Source organism: Panthera pardus, unplaced genomic scaffold, assembly GCF_024362965.1.
Source record: "Panthera pardus isolate Hobbes unplaced genomic scaffold, ASM2436296v1 HiC_scaffold_17, whole genome shotgun sequence".
In the NCBI taxonomy this organism is placed as follows: Eukaryota; Metazoa; Chordata; class Mammalia; order Carnivora; family Felidae; genus Panthera; species Panthera pardus.
The window spans coordinates 77198971-77219128 of record NW_026526732.1 but is presented as its reverse complement, the minus strand read 5'-3'; positions in this window follow the sequence as shown (position 1 = coordinate 77219128).

The following is a 20158-nucleotide window of genomic DNA, read 5'->3' as shown; positions in this document are numbered from 1 at the left end:
GGTGTTGATTTCCTCTTTCATTTTAATTTCAAGATTATGCCATCAGAAAATTATCAGTGCTATTCATTTAATGCCCTACCTTAGTATAAAATAGATCTCAGGTAGTTTATGGACTTACATGCAGCACAATGAGATTTTTTTTCTAAAGACAGAGAAATAAGAGCAAAGTGAAAGGAAAAAAAGAAAAGCCCAGGAGAGTTAGTTCACAGAAAGGCATGCCCCAAGTTCTGCATAGGGATAAGGGAAACCACATTATAAGTTCTGGATTCCCCAGTTGCCCAACCTAGAATGGATGGAGACATAGCTATGGAATTCACATTGTCCATAACAAGGGGTGAGGTGGAAAATACTTAACAAAGGAAACAGGTCAGGCCCTAATCAACCTGATGCTAACCTTAAAAATACAGTATAATTTTATGGTAATGAATGTTAACTAGACTTATTGTAGTAATCATTTCACAATGCATACAAATATCCAATCATTCATTACATTATATGCCTAAAACTAATATGTTATATGTCAATTATACCTCAATTAAAAAAATAAAATAATTAAAAAATGTAGCACAGCATCTCAATACATAGTATTTGGCAATAAGAAATGCCATCCCCTTGACTTTGCCATCTTTAAATTAAAATTATCTGAGTACCTGTTCAGCAAAAGATTCCTGGATAAATCAAACCTGTTGCTTAAAATAAAAATATGGTTTATTTTTTCTTTGTTTCTTATGCTTTAAAATAGAAATTGGGCAGGACTTCAGTTAAAATTTAGATTTTTGACTTCTTTTTGTTGATATTTTTAAGTTAAAAGTAGGAGAAAATTTTCCAAATATGTCTACTGGTATTATTTCCTCTTCTATATCTCACATATACTCAGACTGCCAGAGACTTTATTTTAGGGCAAGATTTTCCTCAAACTGAATCCAGTGAGGACATCTTTGGCCTACAAACACTAGAATGTTACAAACTTGGGGAAGGTGAGTTCTATGAAAAAATACTTGATTAAGTATTAAATGAATGTGTTGTCCTTGATCTCCTGGAAAATGGCTTCAATAACAGCTCCTCAAAGAGAAACCAGCAAAGAAGAAAGGGCTGCACAGAAGTGGAAATTCTTCAGAGTAACATAAGGAGACAGGTTTATTTCTCACATAATTTTATTCTTGGGAAAGGGCAGGAAGAAAAGCATTGGGAATAAAGTATGGGTCTTACCCTAATCTCCCCTTGACTTCTCAAGGAAACCATTTTTTAAATTTTATTGGTGGGTGGACAGAGAAAGGGGAATGGGAAGGGGGTTGGGGAGGGAGAGAGAGAGGGAGGGAGGGAGGGAGGGAGAGAGAGAGAGAGAAGAGAAGAGAAGAGAAGAGAAGAGAAGAGAAGAGAAGAGAAGAGAAGAGAAGAGAATCTTAAGCAGACTCCATGCTCAGCATAGAGCTTGATGCAGGATTTGATCTCACAACCTTGGGATCATGACCTGAGCCAAAATCAAGAGTCTGATTCTCAATCAACTGAGACACTCAGGCACCCTCATGGAAACCTTTTTTTGAGGGAACTTGATTCCAATTAGGTGGAGAGGTTTGAGAAATTTGCCTTTCCTAAGTGTCTCTGCTCCCAGCCAAAAGAAGAGACTTCCCAGATTTTCTATTTTAAGATTTTATTTTTTTTTAATTTTTATTTATTAATTTGAGAGAGAGAGAGAAAGAAGGAGCAAGGTATGGGCAGAGAGAGAGGGGAGAGAGAATCCCAAGCAGGTTCAGCATTGTTAGCACAGAACCCAATGCAGAGCTCAAACTCAGGAACCATGAGATTATGACCTGAGCAGAAACCAAGATTGAATACTTAACTGATTGAGCCACCCAGGCAGCCTAATATTTTATTTTTAAGTAATTGCTATATCCCACATTGGGCTCAAACCCATGACCCCAAGATTCAGTTGCATGCTCTCCCAACCCAGTCAGCCAGGTGCCTTTTCCCAGATTTTTCTAAATGAAGAATCTTAGGAGCATGACAATCATCTCTAGATTCAACAGTCTGTGCTTACAGACAGTTCTTCCCTCACTATAAAGCATGAGTGACATTAAGGACTTTGACCAACTAATGCAAGCAGACTTAAGTGATCTTTGTTTAGCATGTAATTTTAATCAGATTCTGGGCTTTAATAGGCAATCTTTTTGTTACCGTATGTCCTGGAGGCAACTAACAGACCCTGACAGAAAGGCAGAAACAAAGGAAAAGACGAGGAAGGGTGTGTGACAGTTGAAAGGAAAGAACAGGAGGGAGAACAAAAGAAGAAAAGATGAGAAAGAAAAGAGGTATGCAAATCATACATTTCCTGTGGTGTGAAGATAACTCATGATACTAAGAATATTCCAGAAGAAGGGCACCTGGGTGGCTCAGTTGGTTGAGCATCCAACTTCAGCTCAAGTCATGATCTCACGGTCTGTGAGTTTGAGCCCCATGGCTGGCTCTGTGCTGACAGCTCAGGGCCTGGAGCCTGCTTCAGATTCTGTGTCTCCCTCTCTCTCTGCCCCTTCCCCTTTTGTGCTCTGTTTCCCTTTCTCTCAAAAATAAATAAACCCTTAAAAAAATATTCCAGAACAAATTTTCCATAAAAATGGGATTGGCCATCAATTTTGGACTTCAAGCTGTACTACAAAGCTGTAATCATCAAGACGATATGGTACTGGCACAAGAACAGACACAGATCAGTGGAAAAGAATAGAGAACCCAGAAATGGAGCCACAGACATAGCCAACGAATCTTTGACAAATCAGGAAAGAATGTCCAATAGAAAAAAGACATTCTCTTCAGCAAATGGTGTGGGAAAACAGTGACATGTAGAAGAAGAATGAAACTGGACCATTTTCTTACACCATACAGAAAAATAAACTCAAATGGATCAAAGACCTAAACATAAGACAAGAAGCTATCAAAATCCTGGAGAACACAGGCAACAATCTCTTTGACCTCAGGTGCAGCAACTTCTTACTCAACAAGTCTCCGAAGACAAGGGAGATAAAAGCAAAATTGAACTATTGGGACCTCATCAAGATAAAAACCTTCTGCACAGCCAAGAAAACAATCAGCAAAACTAAAAGGCAACTGAAAGAATGGGAGAAGATATTTGCAAATGACATATCTGATAAATGGTTAGTATCCAAAATCTATAAAGAACTTATCAAACTCAACACCCCAAAATTAAATAATCTAGTGAAGAAATGGGTGAAAGATATGACAGACACTTTTCCAAAGAAGACATCCAGATGGCTAACAGTCATATGAAAAAATGCTCAAAGTCACCCATCATCATCAGGGAAATACAAATCAAAACCACAATGAGATACCACCTCACACTTGTCAGAATGGCTAAAATTAACAACTCAAGCAACAATAGATGTTGGAAAGGATGTGGAGAAAAAGGAACCTTTTTGCAATGCTGGGGGAATGCAAACTGGTGCAGCCACTCTGGAAAACAGAATGGAGGCTCCTCAAAAAACTAAAAATAAAACTACTCTATGACCCAGCAATTGCACCACCAGGTAGGTATTTATCCAAAGGATATAGGAGTGCTGATTCAAAGGGGCACATGCACTCCATGTTTATAGCAGCACTATCAACAACAGCCAAAGTATGGAAAGAGCCAAATGTCCACTGACTGATGAATGGATAAAGAAGATGTGGTATAAGAGACTCTTAAAAACTGAGAATAAACTGAGGGTTGACGGGGAGTGGGAGGGAGGGGAGGGTGGGTGATGGGCATTGAGGAGGGCACCTGTTGTGAGGAGCACTGGGTGTTGTATGGAAACCAATTTGACAATAAATTTCATATTAAAAAAAGATGTGGTATATATATGCAATGGAATATTAGTGATAAAAAAGAATGAAATCTTGCCATTTGTAACAATGTGAATGGAACTAGAGTGTATTATACTAAGTGAAATTAGTCAGAGAAAGACAAATATCACATGATTTCACTCATATGGGGAATTTAAGATACAAAACAGATAAACATAAGGGAAAGGAAACAAAAATAATATAAAAACAGAGGGAGACAAACCATAAGAAACTCTTACATACAGAGAACAAACTGAGGGTTGCTTGCAGGGGTGTTAGGTGGGAAGAAGGTCTAAAGGAGTGAAGGCCATCAAAGAGGGCACTTGTTGGGATGAGCATTGGATGTTATATGTTAAGTGCCCATGCTTTCTGCGGCCTCCCATGCAACTGAGCTCCATGGCCTAGTGTCCTATCCCTGCCACCTGCAATCATGTGCCAAGGCCCACTAGATCTCTCTGCTGAGGTTTCCACCAGCACACAAGTGAGAGCCTGGTAGCCTTCCCCCCCAGTGGCTTGCTTGTGGCCACCCATGATTATTACCAGTGCCACTTAAGTTCCCTTCCAGTAACAGCTCTTGCAGAAGTACAGAGTACCCTGTGGAAGCCATCCCTCACAACCCCTGCCTCCCCAAGGCCAACCTGGTCACTGGTGGGCAAGCTTCTCTTTGGGGAAGTCCATTCTCTCATTCCTGGCTACAGTGTTGGAAACTCCAGAATGCTCAGAATCTCCCCAGGCCTCCAGTGGAATGATCACCTGTGACTTGGCTCTGGAAGCCAAAAGAAAGCAGCCTGGTGGCCAGCCTGGCAAAGCCAACACCAGGCCCCAGTCTTGAGTGGACACCACCAGAGTTCAGGAGATGCTAGGCTCATCAGAGCACTTCCTCTACCCTCTCCGTCCAGTAGACAAGGCAGGCTGCAGCAAGCAGAAGCAGTTGAGTTCTTTTATATTAAAACAGCAAAATACCAAAAAGGAAGTTGAGAGAATCCCACTCTTTATTATCCAAGCGACATGCAAGCTTTCCTGACACCCTATAACCATGAGCCTTGCATCAAGTGGAAAATAAACCCCAAGTTAAAACAAAAAAAAGAACATATTTCCCCTGAAAAGAGATTTATTAACTTGGGTCCTTTGACCCTTAAAGCGCTCTTTGTATAGGTTGTGGAGAGTCCATAAATACTTAGATATTGTATGCAAATTTGTTATGCACATACATAAGTATGTGGTGGTCTATCAGTATCTCAAAGAGTTCTTTCGCTAAAAAGAAGTTAAAACCAGTGTACATAAAAAGGAATTTCTTTGAAATTTAGCTTGAATCACTACTTGAAGTTCTTAGTTCTTGGTTCACTTAACTGTGAAAGGATTCATTACCCTATTCCTGAGAAAGGTAATCCATGAATCTCAGATCTGGAAAAAAATGGAAATGTTATGTGGCCCATTTCTCTGCTTTCAGAAAGGACTACAGTCTATAGTAAATGAAAAAAAACATCATTTTTCAAACTCTGCAGAGCAGATTTCAGTCCTTTTTTGGTAGCCATTCATTGTTCACATTTCTTATCATGAAGTTCTTCTTTCTGTCAAGCCTAATTCCCTTATGTTGCAAAATAATTTGATCTCTAATGTTTAAGGAGCCAGTATTTTTGGATACTATTATTAAATTCACCTTCAGCTTTCTCTCCCTCAATACTTTGGATCTTTCCACATTTTCATTTTCACATTCATTAATCATCTTTATGGCTTTCCTCTGAATCCTTTCCAATTTTCCATACTTGTCTATAAATTCAGAAATGAGTACACTGAAGAGAGATTCATAAAACCTTCCATTGATTGGGAAACTTCACTATGGTCACTGAATTGGTATATAATAATAAATTGCCAGAAAATAATAATTATAAGCTTGTCCTGTGTGGGTGAAATTATAAAATCAATGCAAAATGGGCCAGATAAATTTATTGGGAGTGAAAATCTGGAATCAACAGGGTGGTCATCTGACTAACGATTGCGCATCAAAGGAAAGATGGTGTCACTTAAGAGAGATTTTGGTCATCCATGAAAGCTTGACAAAGAAGAATCACAGAGTCAGGTCCTGGCAGTGACCACCCAAGGAGTGTCCAGGGAGGAGGGTGTTGGACAGATTATTCTGATAACCTGGTCATGCTTGCCTCTTCCTGTTGATCAGATAGCTGTAGTATGTCTGAGTCCTGCTGTCATTATAGATTTGATCACTTACCACAGAACCCACTGACGTGACCATGTCACTCATGTACAAGAAGGAGATCAGCATGCCAGGTGACCAGAAGAACCCATTCAGCTCTCCCTATATTCCTGGAAGCCCTGATTTCTATATTAAACCTCTTTATCATACTTGCCAAATTCTAATTAAGATACTAGATAATGATGTGTCTACATTTTTCCAGTTTCTTGAAAAATTGTATGCAACAAATTCATTTTGATTAACCTTACTTTATTCTACAATAAAATATAAAAACGTTTACTTGGATGTTTAAATCCTGAAGGGAAAATAAATATGAAGTCTATTGGTTGCTATGCCAATGTTTACTTGAATAAAGGAGTTTTTTTTTTTCTTTATTGCACTCCAGCATTTTCTTCCTACCAATGGAAAGTGTAGATAATTAACCAGTATATTATTAGTTTCTAACTGATATCCAACTCAGAAATCTTCACTGATGGCACACCTTTGGCAAATTCTCCTTAACTCATTAGCTCTGAGAAATGAAAAGGAATATGCTGCTGTCAAACATCATCTATACCCATTTGAAAAAAGTCACTCTGAATGAAATGCTATAAATCATATAGGAAACTTAAAAGGATTCATCAAAGTGTCTTACATGGATAAATCATTAAGAAGTTCATGAGACATGGAAGACAGTCCAAAACATAGGCCAGCAGTATTCTTATTCTCTATCATGGGAGTCAGTTAACAAGCACAGGAATGACACAATTGATAGCATTTCTCTTCCCAGGGTCTCATGGGCTTCATTTGCAAAAACAATTTGGAGAGGTTTGCTACTCATACACAATAATTCATATACTTTTAACCAGTGACATCCCTGGCATATTTGGTACACGGAGAACATTTTTCCTCTACACAACGAAATTATTTTCAGTAATAACTATGACATGAAACAAGAATAATATCAACAAAAGAAATGTAGACTGAACTTTTTTCTTTATTGACCTTAATAAACACAATCATACTATAAATCAATGAGTAAAGAATGGATGAACATTCAGGTCTAAAAAGGAAGTAATCAATTATATTCTTGTGATCTCAATTTACTCAAGATACTTTTTTGGGGAAAAAAAGAAATAACATATTTATTTTGGTTTTTAATGAGTGATTAACATTAAAGTTTCTATTTTTGAGCTTTAGCTTCTGCAAATTTAAAAATCTTAAACACAAATGAAAACTCTAAATGGTCACATGAAATGGCAGAATTGAAATAATTCAAGTTCTGTTTCATTATATTTATAACTATTATTTATTGGTGTGTTTTTTTAGTTTATTTATTTACTTTGAGAGAGAGAATGTGCATGCATACACACATGTGAGTTTGGGAGGAGCAGAGAGAAGGAGAGAGAGAATCCCAAGCCGGCTCTCAGACAATGTAGAGCCTAACATGGGGCTTGAACTCACAACTGTGAGATCATGACCTGAGCTGAAATCAAGAGTCAGATGCTTAACCAACTGAGCCATCCAAGTATTTAAAACCCACAGTTTAAACACAGGGATATGTGAAGATATAAACTATGGCAAATGAGAATTCCATTGATTCTGAATCATTACAAACTTACTCTTGAGTCTCATGTGTCAGGGCATAACCTCACATCTGGCAGTTCTCTAAAGTAATTTACAAGTGGAATACAATGTTCAGTGAGAAATACGTCTTTCAAAAGGAGGTAATTTAAAGCATATATATTTATATATACAAGCAATATATAATATATATAATATTGGAAAAACATAACAGTAACTGTTATACTTGTTTAGATCTTAAGCCAACAAAACTTTTTTCAGGGAGTAGTTTTCCACTGAGTGCTTAGAATTACAGGCTCATAGTGATAATAAACAGCAGAACAATGTTTTTTGTTTTATTTTTGTTTTTACCTTCCCTACACAGTGTACTACTTTTTGTTTGTATCTGGGGTAGATTGATCCCATTGACCCAACTTTGATATGCTACTTCTTCCAGTTTAATGATGTTGGATTGTAATCTTTTTTTTTTTTTTTTTTTTTTTTTTTCAGAAAGAAAGAGTGTGTGAGTAGGGTGGGGAGGGGGGGTACAAACAGAGGGAGAGAAAGAGACTCTTAAGCAGGCTTCATGCTCAGTGCAGAGCCCTATGCGGACTCAATCTCATAATTGTGATATCATGACCTGAGTCAAAATCAAAAGTGGGACACTTAACTGACTAACGCAGCCAGGCACCCCGGGACGGTAATCTTGATTGACCCATGTTCAACAGTAATCTGAAACATTCCCTCCACTTTCAGCCATACATCAAATAATATTATCTACTTTTTTTCACAGAAACCAACTGTACAAACTTTCCTTACTCAGGACCTACACATGCCCTTTTGTTGGCAAAGTCCTCAAAATAGAGCCTGAATTCTTGACCAGCTCAAATTGGTTGGCCAGCTAAATAGGACATCATGGTTAGAGTCATGCCTGTATCCCATTCATCTCCCTCTCAAGTTAGTGTCAGTGTGTGACTCCCCAAGGGTATCTTCTTTCTTCTTTCATGATGTTGCGGAACCTAATGTGCAAAGGCTCAAGCCTTTGTTGTATCTGTTCAGTCTCAACATTGTACACATTCCTTCCTAAGGAAATAGATGGGGGTTGAGTTTGTTCTTTTTTTTTTTTTAATTTTTTTTTAACGTTTATTTATTTTTGAGACAGAGAGAGACAGAGCATGAACGGGGGAGGGTCACAGAGAGAAGGAGACACAGAATCTGAAATAGGCTCCAGGCTCTGAGCTGTCAGCACAGAGCCCGACACGGGGCTCGAACCCACGAACCGTGAGATCATGACCTGAGCCGAAGTCAGATGTTTAACCGACTGAGCCACCCAGGTGCCCCTTGAGTTTGTTCTTTATTGTCTCTTTGAGTGTAAAGACCTGCCAGATTTCTCTTATATCTTAGCATTATCTCATCTCCTTAATTTGTTTATACACCTTTTATGGATTTATGAGAACTTGTTAAGCATAGTATTTAGTCATAAGATAATTTCCTACTTTTCATTCCTGATGTTCTTGGGCCATATTTTTGCTTTCATGAAAATGTACTCTCCTGAGTGTAGATTGTATTGGCTGAGAAAATGAACTCAAAACCTTTTTTGTCCGTTACCTAGATTTCTTTCCAAAAGGAAGTATCATTTAGCAATTTAAAAAAGTTGTCTGGGGATGTCTGGGTGGCTCAGTCAGTTAAGCGTCCAACTTCAGCTCAGGTCATATCTCATGGTTCATATCTCATGGTTCATATCTCACGGTGCTGACAGCTCAGAGCCTGGAGCCTGATTTGGATTCTGCGTCTCCCTGTCTCTATGCCCCTCCCCTGCTTACACACACACTCTCTCTCTCTCAAAAATAAATAAACATTAAAAAAAAATTTTTTTAAGTTGTCTGGCTGTGGAAAGTTAAACACATCCAAGGCCATGCAAGCTTCAATTAATCAATTTATATTATATGGTATATGTAATTTTATATTATATGGTATATATGATTTTTTCTTTACTACATGAACAGTTATTGTATAAGCACATTACATTTATTGTAATAAATATATTATTAGAGCTTCAAATGTGACAGAAACTATGCTAGGTGCTGGGGATACAGTGGATAAACACAGCAGGAAATCGATTCTGGCCTCATGGAGCTTACAATCTATGAGTGGCTAGAATTTACATTTTTTACATTACTTGTAGAATTATCCGACTCCTGAAGTGACCTCAGGTAGCACATTTGCAAGACCTTTCATAAAAGACCTCATCATCTACAATATATAAGTACATTCAGTTAGAACACAGAGCAGCCAGAGGCAATATTCCATAATGATTAAGAATTCAGGCTATAGAGCCAGGTGGTCCAAGGTCAAATCCTGGCTCCCTGCACTGTATGGTAGTGGACACTGACATTCTACTTGACTTTCCTGAGTGTTATGTTTCTCAGGATCAAGGAGGATAAAGATAGTATGCTATGCATCTCACAGAATCACTGTGAAGATTAAGATATGAAAGGCTGAGGGGCGCCTGGATGGCTCAGTCAGTCAAGCATCTGACTTTGGCTCAGGTCATAATCTCATGGTTCGTGGGTTTGAGCCCCTCATCATCTGCTGCATGGACAGCACAGAGCCTGCTTCAGATCCTCTGTCTCCCTCTCTCTCTGCCCCTTCCCTACTCATGTTCTCTCTCTGTCTCTCTCTCAAAATAAATAAACATTGAAAAAATAAATAAAAATAAAAAAATAAACTAAAAAAATAAGCTATTAAAAAAGATGTGAAAAGCTGAGAACAGCATCTAGTACATAGTAAATGATAAATAAAAGTTAGCCATCTGTATTATCAAAGTAGTTTATTTTCTGCTGTAAATGTTTAAATAAAAGCCCCATTAGAGGACCATTAGAAATAAAATGTAAGTGTTTAAGTAATTTGTTCATAAATGTATCAGTCAGAATCTAAGAAGGAAAACAGAAACCATACAAAGTATTTCAAATAAAGGGAACTGACCACAAAGGAGTTGGCAGAGTTAGAAGAGAGAAAAAGGAATAAGCAGGGATACCCAGGGAGCAGGAAGCTGCTGCTGTGCCCTGGACTGGCACCCACCGGTTCACACTTGCTGCCTTCCTGCTAGAGATGTTGCCACCAGTGCTGATACTGGGGCTGGAACTGCCCATGAGGCATTATTGCTGCCAGAATCAGACACCTACAAAGACGTGCTGCTGGGGAGCCCACAATCATCTTTTTCTCATCCCCAGAAACCACCAGCAACTGCCAGTCCCTGACAGGGAGTTGGTGCCAGAGACAGAGATCTCTCTTCCTTCAGCCTTCTGTTTTCCCACCAGAGCCTCCCGCTGGCAGCACCTGACAGAAAGGGGGCCTAGGAAAGGTAGTTTGCAGACTACCATCCCCAGCAGTACAGAGCAGAACAGAGAAGGACAGGAATGGAGCTGAGACAACAAGTAGCACAGAAAAATAGCACATGCTTAGACCTGTTATCAAATCAGGATTGAAGGGTCATCAAGATAATATAATTCAACTAAAAATTTTTTTTTTTAATTTGAGAGAGAGAGAGAGGGAGAGAGAGAGAGAGAGAGAGAGAGAGAGCAAGCGAGCATGCACAAGCTGGGGAGGGGAGGAAAGAGAAGGAAGGGGAGAATTCCAAGCAGGTTCCACTGTCAGTGCAGAGCTTGACACAGGGATCAAAGTCATGCCCGTGAAACCAGGAGCTGAGCTGAAATCAAGATCTGGACACTTAACCGACTGAGCCACCCAGGCACCCCTATAGTTGGAAGGGGTGCCTTTTAGTTGGAAGATAAAACTGCAGATGTTCTCTTTCCTGCCCACTTTTTTTTTCTTGATAGTTGATTTTGTTCCAGCTGAGTTTCACGTTTATCCTGGCACAAACTCTACCATAGAGTCTATTAGAAGTCTATTTTTAAGTTAAAAATAAGTTTAAAAGTCTATTTTTTAAAAAAGGGTTTAAAAATGAGAGTATTGGGGCGCCTGGGAGGCTCCTTCGGCTGAGCATCCGACTTCGGCTCAGGTCATGATCTCGCGGTTTGTGAGTTCGAGCCCTGCGTCCAGCTCTGTACTGACAGCTCAGAGCCTGGAGCCTGCTTTGGATTCTGTGTTTCCCTCTCTCTCTGCCCCTCCCCTTCTCATGCTCTGTCTCTGCCTTTCTCTCAAAAATAAATAAACATTAAAAAAAAAATTTTTTTAAATGAGAGTATTCTAACTTTTGGAATAGAATTTTAAAATGCCACTCTGTCCATTCTGCTAATCAATGGCACTAGTTTTCTGTCTTGGTAATGAGCACTGCAGAAGTGTCCATATTCTCCTAACTATCTGGGTCACTGAATAGGGTGTGGAAGCTTTTGAAGAGCTTCCCTGGCAAATAAAACCATGCCAAGAAAATGATAATGGGTCATGATTATTGCCCAAAGGATACAGAGAGCAGCCTTTGGAAAGCATGACCAGTGGGCAAGGCAGCATAGCCTCATTATGTAGTCAGGAGAGAAAAAAGCAAAGTCATAGACTTTTCCTACCTAGTTCTTTTGTGCTCAAAAGGTGCTGAGGACTGATGTGAGGAGAGCATTCATTCACATGTTTAACAGGTACCAGACACACCAAAAGTGTTTCCTGATATTAGGTCTGAAGTAGTTCTACTAGTTAGAACCTAGATTAATGAAAGTAAAATACAGAGTTAATCCTTAATTGGGCTGGTTACTTTCATGTGAGAAATACAGTTCCAGAATCAGGTATGGCTGGATTCAGACAAGGAGGTGGGTATATGGATTGGAAAGGATTAGCATGTAAATAGAAGTAGGTGACCACTGATGCGGTAGGGACACATAAATTTACTTAAGGGTCTTTATGGTGAGACCCTCATTAAATCTCTTCCACACTCTTGCCAAAGTCCCTCCTCAATATGACTAAGTTTTATTTCCCTAATGAAATTAAAAAAAAAAAAACAAAAAAAAACCCCACCCTTCTCCTCAACCACTTAAAACTTTAGAGTGGGCCATATCAAATAATACATTTGTGAGGTTTACATACTGACTAGCTAAGAAACAGGTAGAAGCCATGGGGGTAGTTATGTGGGGGATGGTAGGACTGAAAAGGGGTGGAACAGAGAATGGAAAGCATTAATTGCAAAATATACCTAAAGGGAAGCTCACCAAATACATATAGTATTTTAAAGGCAACATGGTGTTCTAGAAAGAACACAGCCTGTGGCATCACTCAGATGAGGACTTAAACATGATTTTTTTTTTCATTTCTTGGAACCTTAGAGATAATATATGTAAAATCACCCAGCACAGAGCAGATCTTCAATAAAAGGCAGCATTGATTTATTATGTACATATAAAGTGCATTATGACATCATAGTTGACCCTGTGAATATAAAAAGTTCAGATGCATCAGTGGGGCACTAAGTTTCTCCTCCACATGGCACTGGGAACAGTATTTACATGTATTCGTACAGCTGTCCCCCCACCCCCACCCCGCCAAGCTGCCTATCAGTCAATGAGCAGGCCTGACCTCTAGGGCACAGTCAACAGCACACGATACAGTACCAAGAAGTCACAGAAGGAAATTCTGCCCATGTGCTACTGGAATTTTATAATCCCTTATCAAAATGATAACTTGAAAGATGTGAACCAGGGTGTCTATGTTTGAAAGATGTGGACCGGGTTGTCTATGTTTCTAACAAAACAAAACAAAACAGAACTTTGGAGATAGCACCAGATAATGGGAAGAGTGTGAGGACGGGAGTAGAAAACTTTGTCTGACCTCAACTCAGCCACTAGCTCTCCGTGGCATCCTGAGGGTCTCTTTTCCCTCCTCACCATGTGAAAAGTCCCTTAAGCTGAGTATACAGGGAAGGCTACTCAAAGGAGGTGAAATCTGAAGTGAGACTTGAGTGACAAGAAGAACCCAGGTACGGAATGAGCTGGAAAAAGAGCCTGCCAGATAGAAGAAACAATTGTAAAGGCTCTGAGGCAGGAGAAAATGCAGAGTGTTCAAGGAATAAAGGGAAGGCAATGGGGATAGGGCATCATGAGCAGCTGGGAGCATGATTTGAACTAAGGTCAAAAAGCCATTAGGAGCTTGATCATGTTGGGCCTTAGGTTTTATCCAAAGATCAGTGGCAAAACCCTGAGGGGCCTGAAGGACATGGAGGACATGATGTGAATAATATTTTAAAGATTGTTCTGGTTACTGTTCAGGGAATAGTGTAGGGAACATGAGTGGAAGCAAGGAGGTTATTTAAAGCCTATTGCAGCAGTTAGGCAAAGGATGATGGTGGCTTAGTCTTGGGTGGCAGCAATGGAGAGCCAGAGAGTGGGATAAATTCTGGTTATATATTGGAATAAGATCCATATAGAAGTGGATGTATGGGATAGTGGAGAGCTGCTCAAAGATAGCCTTGGATCAGGCAGAAGGTTGTGTTTAACCAGGGTTGGAGTCTCTGCAGGTGAAGATATTAGAGGAGAGCTGGGCAAGAGTGAGGGCTTGTGTAAAACAGTGTATTTTAAAAAGTGGCCTAGAATCTTAGGAGAGAAGTGAGGATACAAGTAGGTGGGTAATGTAGAATAAAAAAGCAATGAAATCAACGGATTGAAGGTCTCTATTATTAGTCATTGACGTGAAGTTTTTAGAGTAATTACCAGCATTCTAACTTTTGGTAAATTATTCAACAATTTTTCAGAGCCTCAATTTCCTCATCTGGAAAATAGGAGTAATAATTCCTATGTTACATAGCCATGGTTGGTATTCAATTAGTTCATGTCTATAAAGCATTCCCTGTAGGGCCTGGTATCTAGTCAGCACTCAGGAAATGAAATAATTTACAATAATAAAGCCCCTTCCAACTCCTTTCAATTTCTCTGGGCTCCAGTTCCCTTCATTTGTATTTAGGCAACAGCCATGGAAAATAGAATGTGATTGTCCTTTTGAGTTAATTCTCTCCCATCTAAAGATTGGGTGACAGTAAAGAATTTCAAACACATAAAAGCATCATCACATTTTAGCATTCATCATATCTCGATCCCTAATAAGTTCCATTTAGCAAAATTTCAGTAGGTTAAAAGAGAACATGAAGAACCATTTAGATATCTTTTACTTTTAAGAAATAAGGCAACCCCTATACTCCTATCCCAAAGGTGCCATTACCAGCAGAGTCCATGTATCTGTGTCCCAGACTTTATGTTGCTCTCCTGTGACTGGCTCTCCAGAGCAAGGCCCTATGTCTGACTTGGAGAACCCTGTTCTCCCAGGACAGGTCTCTGGGAGCAGGTCAGTCATTCTCAGAAGCTGCATTAACCTTTCAGGCACCATTTAGTGGATTAATGTTTTGATGTACTAAATAGTACCCTAGTGGTCCATTCAGATATGACGCAGCCTTTAAAGAGAAATCGGGCTAAAAACTTTGTTGTTTCCTAGAATAAAAAGAGCCTTAATATTTGCATCTGTCTTTACAACAGTTCTCTAAGGGCCTTGTGATTCAGTAGAATGCATTATGATTCTGGTATCAAGGGACAGGAATAAAACCTGCATAATGGTATTAAGAGCAATACAAGTGATATGATGTACCATGTAGTTTAACAAGACAATAATGATGCTTTTCTGAACTGTCAAGAATCGGCCTTATCTTACAAATATAAATGTGAGAAGATAGACATGTTTAGTGATCTAAACGTGCAATTCCTCCAAGTAATCGATGACATTTTTCAATAGCCACCTCTCACTTGAGCACTTTCTGTGTGCTAGACATATTCCAAGCACTTCATATTGCTTTAATTATTTCCTCCTTACAGCAGCCTTATGATTCTACTATCATTCCTGCATTATGGATAAGCAAACAGGTGCACAGAGACATTCAGCGACTTGCTCATACAGCTAGCAGGTGGCAAAATCAGGATTCAAATTCAGACAGCCTAGCTTCATAGCCTGGCCTCTTAATCACACACTCTAATCATGTTTTTCAAGCTTTGGTTGTCATGACTCACAATAGAAAGTATTACTATACTGTAAACTCACAGAAAGATAATACTTACCCTAACAATGGGGAACACCTTTCAGTATTTTTCTTTTTATCCTTTTCCATTCTGTTTTTAATAAATGCTGATTGAGAGTCCCTGAATTTATTATCTGACTCAGTAATGGGTTGTGGTCCTTGGTTTTCCAAACACTGCACTAATTATGCTGCCTCCTAAATAAAGGAGCCTGGGATTCATAAAGAATCTGCACTGGAATTGAATGGAGGCTGAAATTGGCTTCTCTCTCATTTCTTGATCATCCTCCAACTCTCACCTGTGCCCAGTTAACCAACCAGCCAGCAGGGGAAGATCAGGGAGAAGAGGAAGGATTGGTTTGCAGAAACGTCCTAATTCCTTCTCAATTGTTTCCTTTCTTTTGTTATACCATTCAAATTATGCCTGGACCATTTTAATAGAGAATAAAAAACATCACCCAAAAATCCAATTCCCCTAAGCCCTAGAATAATGGCATTTTTTACTAATGAAACATGCAAACTACTGTCGAGTCCATTAATAGCCTCAATTTTTAATCTCTCAGATGATGGAACATTAAGGTTTCCATAGCAGCAGATTCTAGCTGTTGGGGGATCCCAGGCTTTCAGTTGTGTGACAATTAGGGTGAAGCATTGCTGAGATTTTCCAGTATTTCTGTGTCTTCATTATGCAGCACTCAGGTGTTTTTTTTTTTTAACTGATTATCACGATGTATTAGTTTAAGGAGCTTGACATGTTGGTACCTACCCTGGGAGAAGATAGTAATTTCTTGCAGCCTATCATCAGGAGCTGCCTGACATATCTGGAGTGATGATCTGGGGATGATCATTATCTTTAGTGTTTGCCTTATAAATTAATAAAAGTCTTGGTGAATTCAATTATAGACAGTTTGTGTTCCAGGACTCTAATGATTTTTGATGAGGACAAAAAAAGATCCAATGATCTAAGACAAGACCAGGAAGGCCTTCTTCATCTCTAATGTCCATATATCAGAAGGCTGCAGTATGTAAAGCCCAGTTGGTTTGATAAAAATTAACAAGTTTTTTGGATTGAGTTTAGCTAAAGGAAGGGAGACATTGAGTGGCAAAAACAAATTTGAATATTGACTTATAACCAGTTACTATCTAATGCCATTGATCATAAGATGCATGGTATAAGATCACAAAGTTCTAGCTTTACTAATTTGAAGGGCACAGCTGAGGTTACTTTTTCTAAAGAAAGGTGGGGGTGGGAAAGAAGGGAGGGAGTGAAGATGGGGTGCAAATAGGATTATCCCTATTTTTCAAATATGAGAAAATATACCAGTAACTCAAATGTTGCTTATATAAACTATAACATTTATACACAATGCCCTATGGAGTAGATTATTAATGGTTAATGCTCTATGTTAATCAAACCTAGAAACAGAAATATCCTCTTGGACATACTTACCATAGCTAGACCACATTTCCCACCCTGCTTTGCAACTAATTAAGATCACATAATTGAGTTCTGGCCAGTGAAATATAGAAAGCAGTGGGGTCTCTCCTATCTTTTTGCTGGATGTTGATGCCCAAGATGAACTTGTGGGCCATGTGATGAAGACAGAGATGCATCTGCCAATCTGGTTCTCTAAATGACCATGTAGAAAAGATGCCCCTGAAGACCCATACTGGAATGTGATGACAGCAATTAATACACTTTTAATGGGTTAAGTCACTGATATTTTTGGTATTCTTGTTGAGAACCAATGGCAGTGTTAATTATCCTGCCTAATACAGAAATTAATACTTTTGTTGCAGGATGCAACACAAAATATGTGGCTTTAGCAAGGAAACTAAACATGCCAGAAGGATGGCAATCAATGTTATATTGTGGCAAGACATTTTGGAAAAGTGCAATAACATGGAAAACAGACCATGTGCCTATTGAAGTAGCCATTCTAGAGGAAATGGTTACAAAGAATGAACGGATTAGTGTGTGTTGGTGAACTTGGTTGGGTTTGGTATGAAAGTAAAAGAAAAAGATGTACATAGGAGAAAAGTTGCCAGTTTCTAGAAATTTGGCTAGGATTGGAAAAGCCAACTGCTTTTCTATCCCAGCTTAAGACTTGAGGATTTAGGATCAAAACAGCCTTTGAATCAAATAAATCTTTAAAACCCAGTCCCTCAGCAAAATCACATTAAGATTTTTTTTTTTAAATCACATTAATAATGTGGTCTTCTCTCTAAAGATCAGTAGCCTGAAAATACTCACCATTTAATTGAGAGAGAAAGGATCAGGGAAGGATAGAGGGAAATCCAAAAAATAAAATAAAGAATCATATCTAGCAAAGAATTTGTTGTGAAGTTACTGGCACATGGAGTGACTGGAAGAAAATAGATCAAAAGCCTACTAAGTTTTTAAGGGACTTTCATTACCAAGGGAACTAGAAGCTTGAACTTAGAAAGTCTAACTCTTTATGACTTAAAATAATCCTTGAATCTTCAATCTTCCACATTCAGGGAGCTCTACAGTCTCCAACAAAGACATACAAAATGCCCTTTTCAGAAGTGACCAAGAAGAGGAATAAAAAGGAAGAATCACCTAGAGAACGGATCCAGAAGCCATGGAGTACCTACTGGAAAGCAGAATCAAGTTTAATCATGGCTAATGAGGACCTGAAAAACTTCACAATGCTAGTCCCAAGGGATTACCACATTGCTTGGCACCAGTATTCTCTGTGGCTTCCATTCTTCCCTTTTCAAAATGGGAGTGTGTACTGTGGTTATCCTCCCCCTGCTTCATCATTGCATGGTGTCTTTAGAGTTCAAAAGTCACCACATCATAAATGCCACAGCTATACACCCATGCCAGCCTAAGGTCCTAGACTTTGAGTGGATGCAGTGCTGGACAAGACTCTAGATTTTGTAGCTTCAGCTGGTGCAACTGTGTTCTATGTGTAGAAGGAAATGCCAAACAGTTATTTGGTAACCAAATAGTAGTACTAAGGCAAAGCCAATGCTATGTCACACCAACCACATTTCCCTTTCTTCCTAGGCACACAGTCCAGCCTCCTTCACAGTTAATAGTTTATTCAACAATCCTGACCAAAGAAATATTTGTATAATTGATGTATACACTACATTCAGACTTTGTTCATAAAATTTATGGCTCAATCTTCTACTTTCTAATCCCTTCCCTACCTCTGCCATTTTGATGCCAACAACCAGGGAAAACTTGAGAGCTACGTACCGAAGATGACAGATCATTTATCAACCTGGGTTAAAGGGTTGTACAGAGAGGAGCTCCCACTCCTTCGCTCCAACACATACTGGACTGCACAAGAATGATTATAATCCCTGGAAACTGGAAGCAGCCAAGATGTTCTTCAATTAGTAAATGGATAAATAAACTGGTACACCCATACAATGGAATATCATTCAGCAGTAAAAAGGAATGAGCTATCAAACCATGTAGAGATATGGTTGAAGATTAAATATACATTGCTAAGTAGAAAAAGCCAGTCTGCAAAGGTCAATCTATATGGTTTCATTTCCATGACATTCTAGAGAAAGCAAAACTATAGAGATGATAAACAGATCACTAGTTTTCAGAGTTCAGGAAGGAGTAGGTTGGGGAAGGGCTGAATAGATGAAGCACAGCATTATTTTTTATGGCCATGAAACTATTCTGTGTGATACCATAATGGTGGATACATGACACAATGTATTTATGAAAACCCACAGATTTTTACAGTACAAAGAGTGAATCTTATTATATGCAAATTAAAAAGAAATCATTTAAGAGGTCAGAGGATCACAGGATAAAATGCAGACTGTGACAAAAGAATCTGCCTATATTAAAAATGTATGAAACTCACTAAAGGGATTAGAGGTGCTTACTTATGTGATTTTGGAAATAAGGTAAGTCTATAAGACTACGGTCTATAATAAATTATTTATTTATTTAGTCTATAAGACTAAAGACAGAAAGAACTGCGCCCAAGCACTACTCTACAGTTGATACAGTTGTTTCCCACAGAGATATAGGTTAAAAACTTTAAAAATCAGTATATACGGAACTGAATAATTAAGTAAATGGGTAGCAGATGATGAAAGCAGGGTATCTCACTATTGTTGTGGGAGGTTACAAATAAGCAAGGAGACAAGACTAGAATGACCCATAAGGTAATGGACTATAGTGGGAGACATCAAAATTAACTTATGTTTAGCTTACGTAGACATAACTGATGACATATAAAAATATTTGTAGATATGTGTATATACATGGGTTAGTATATACACTTATATTTCCTTGCTCTGCCAGCTGATAGTGCCTAGAAGCAACAATACTCCAGTAGCAACAAGCAAAACTGACACCCAGATCTTGGTTTCTAATACCAGTCTCCAATAAAAAGAACCAAGATTACTCGAAGAAATGGCTGATTCTAGGACTGGAGCAGGAAACATGCACAATGAACTACTGCAACATCTAGTAACATGCCAGAAAGTTAAGAAATGCTTAAAAAGAAAACAAAATCCACAATGGTGGAATTGCATCAAAAGAAATAGGAATCAACTGAAAGAGCTCTCAAAGG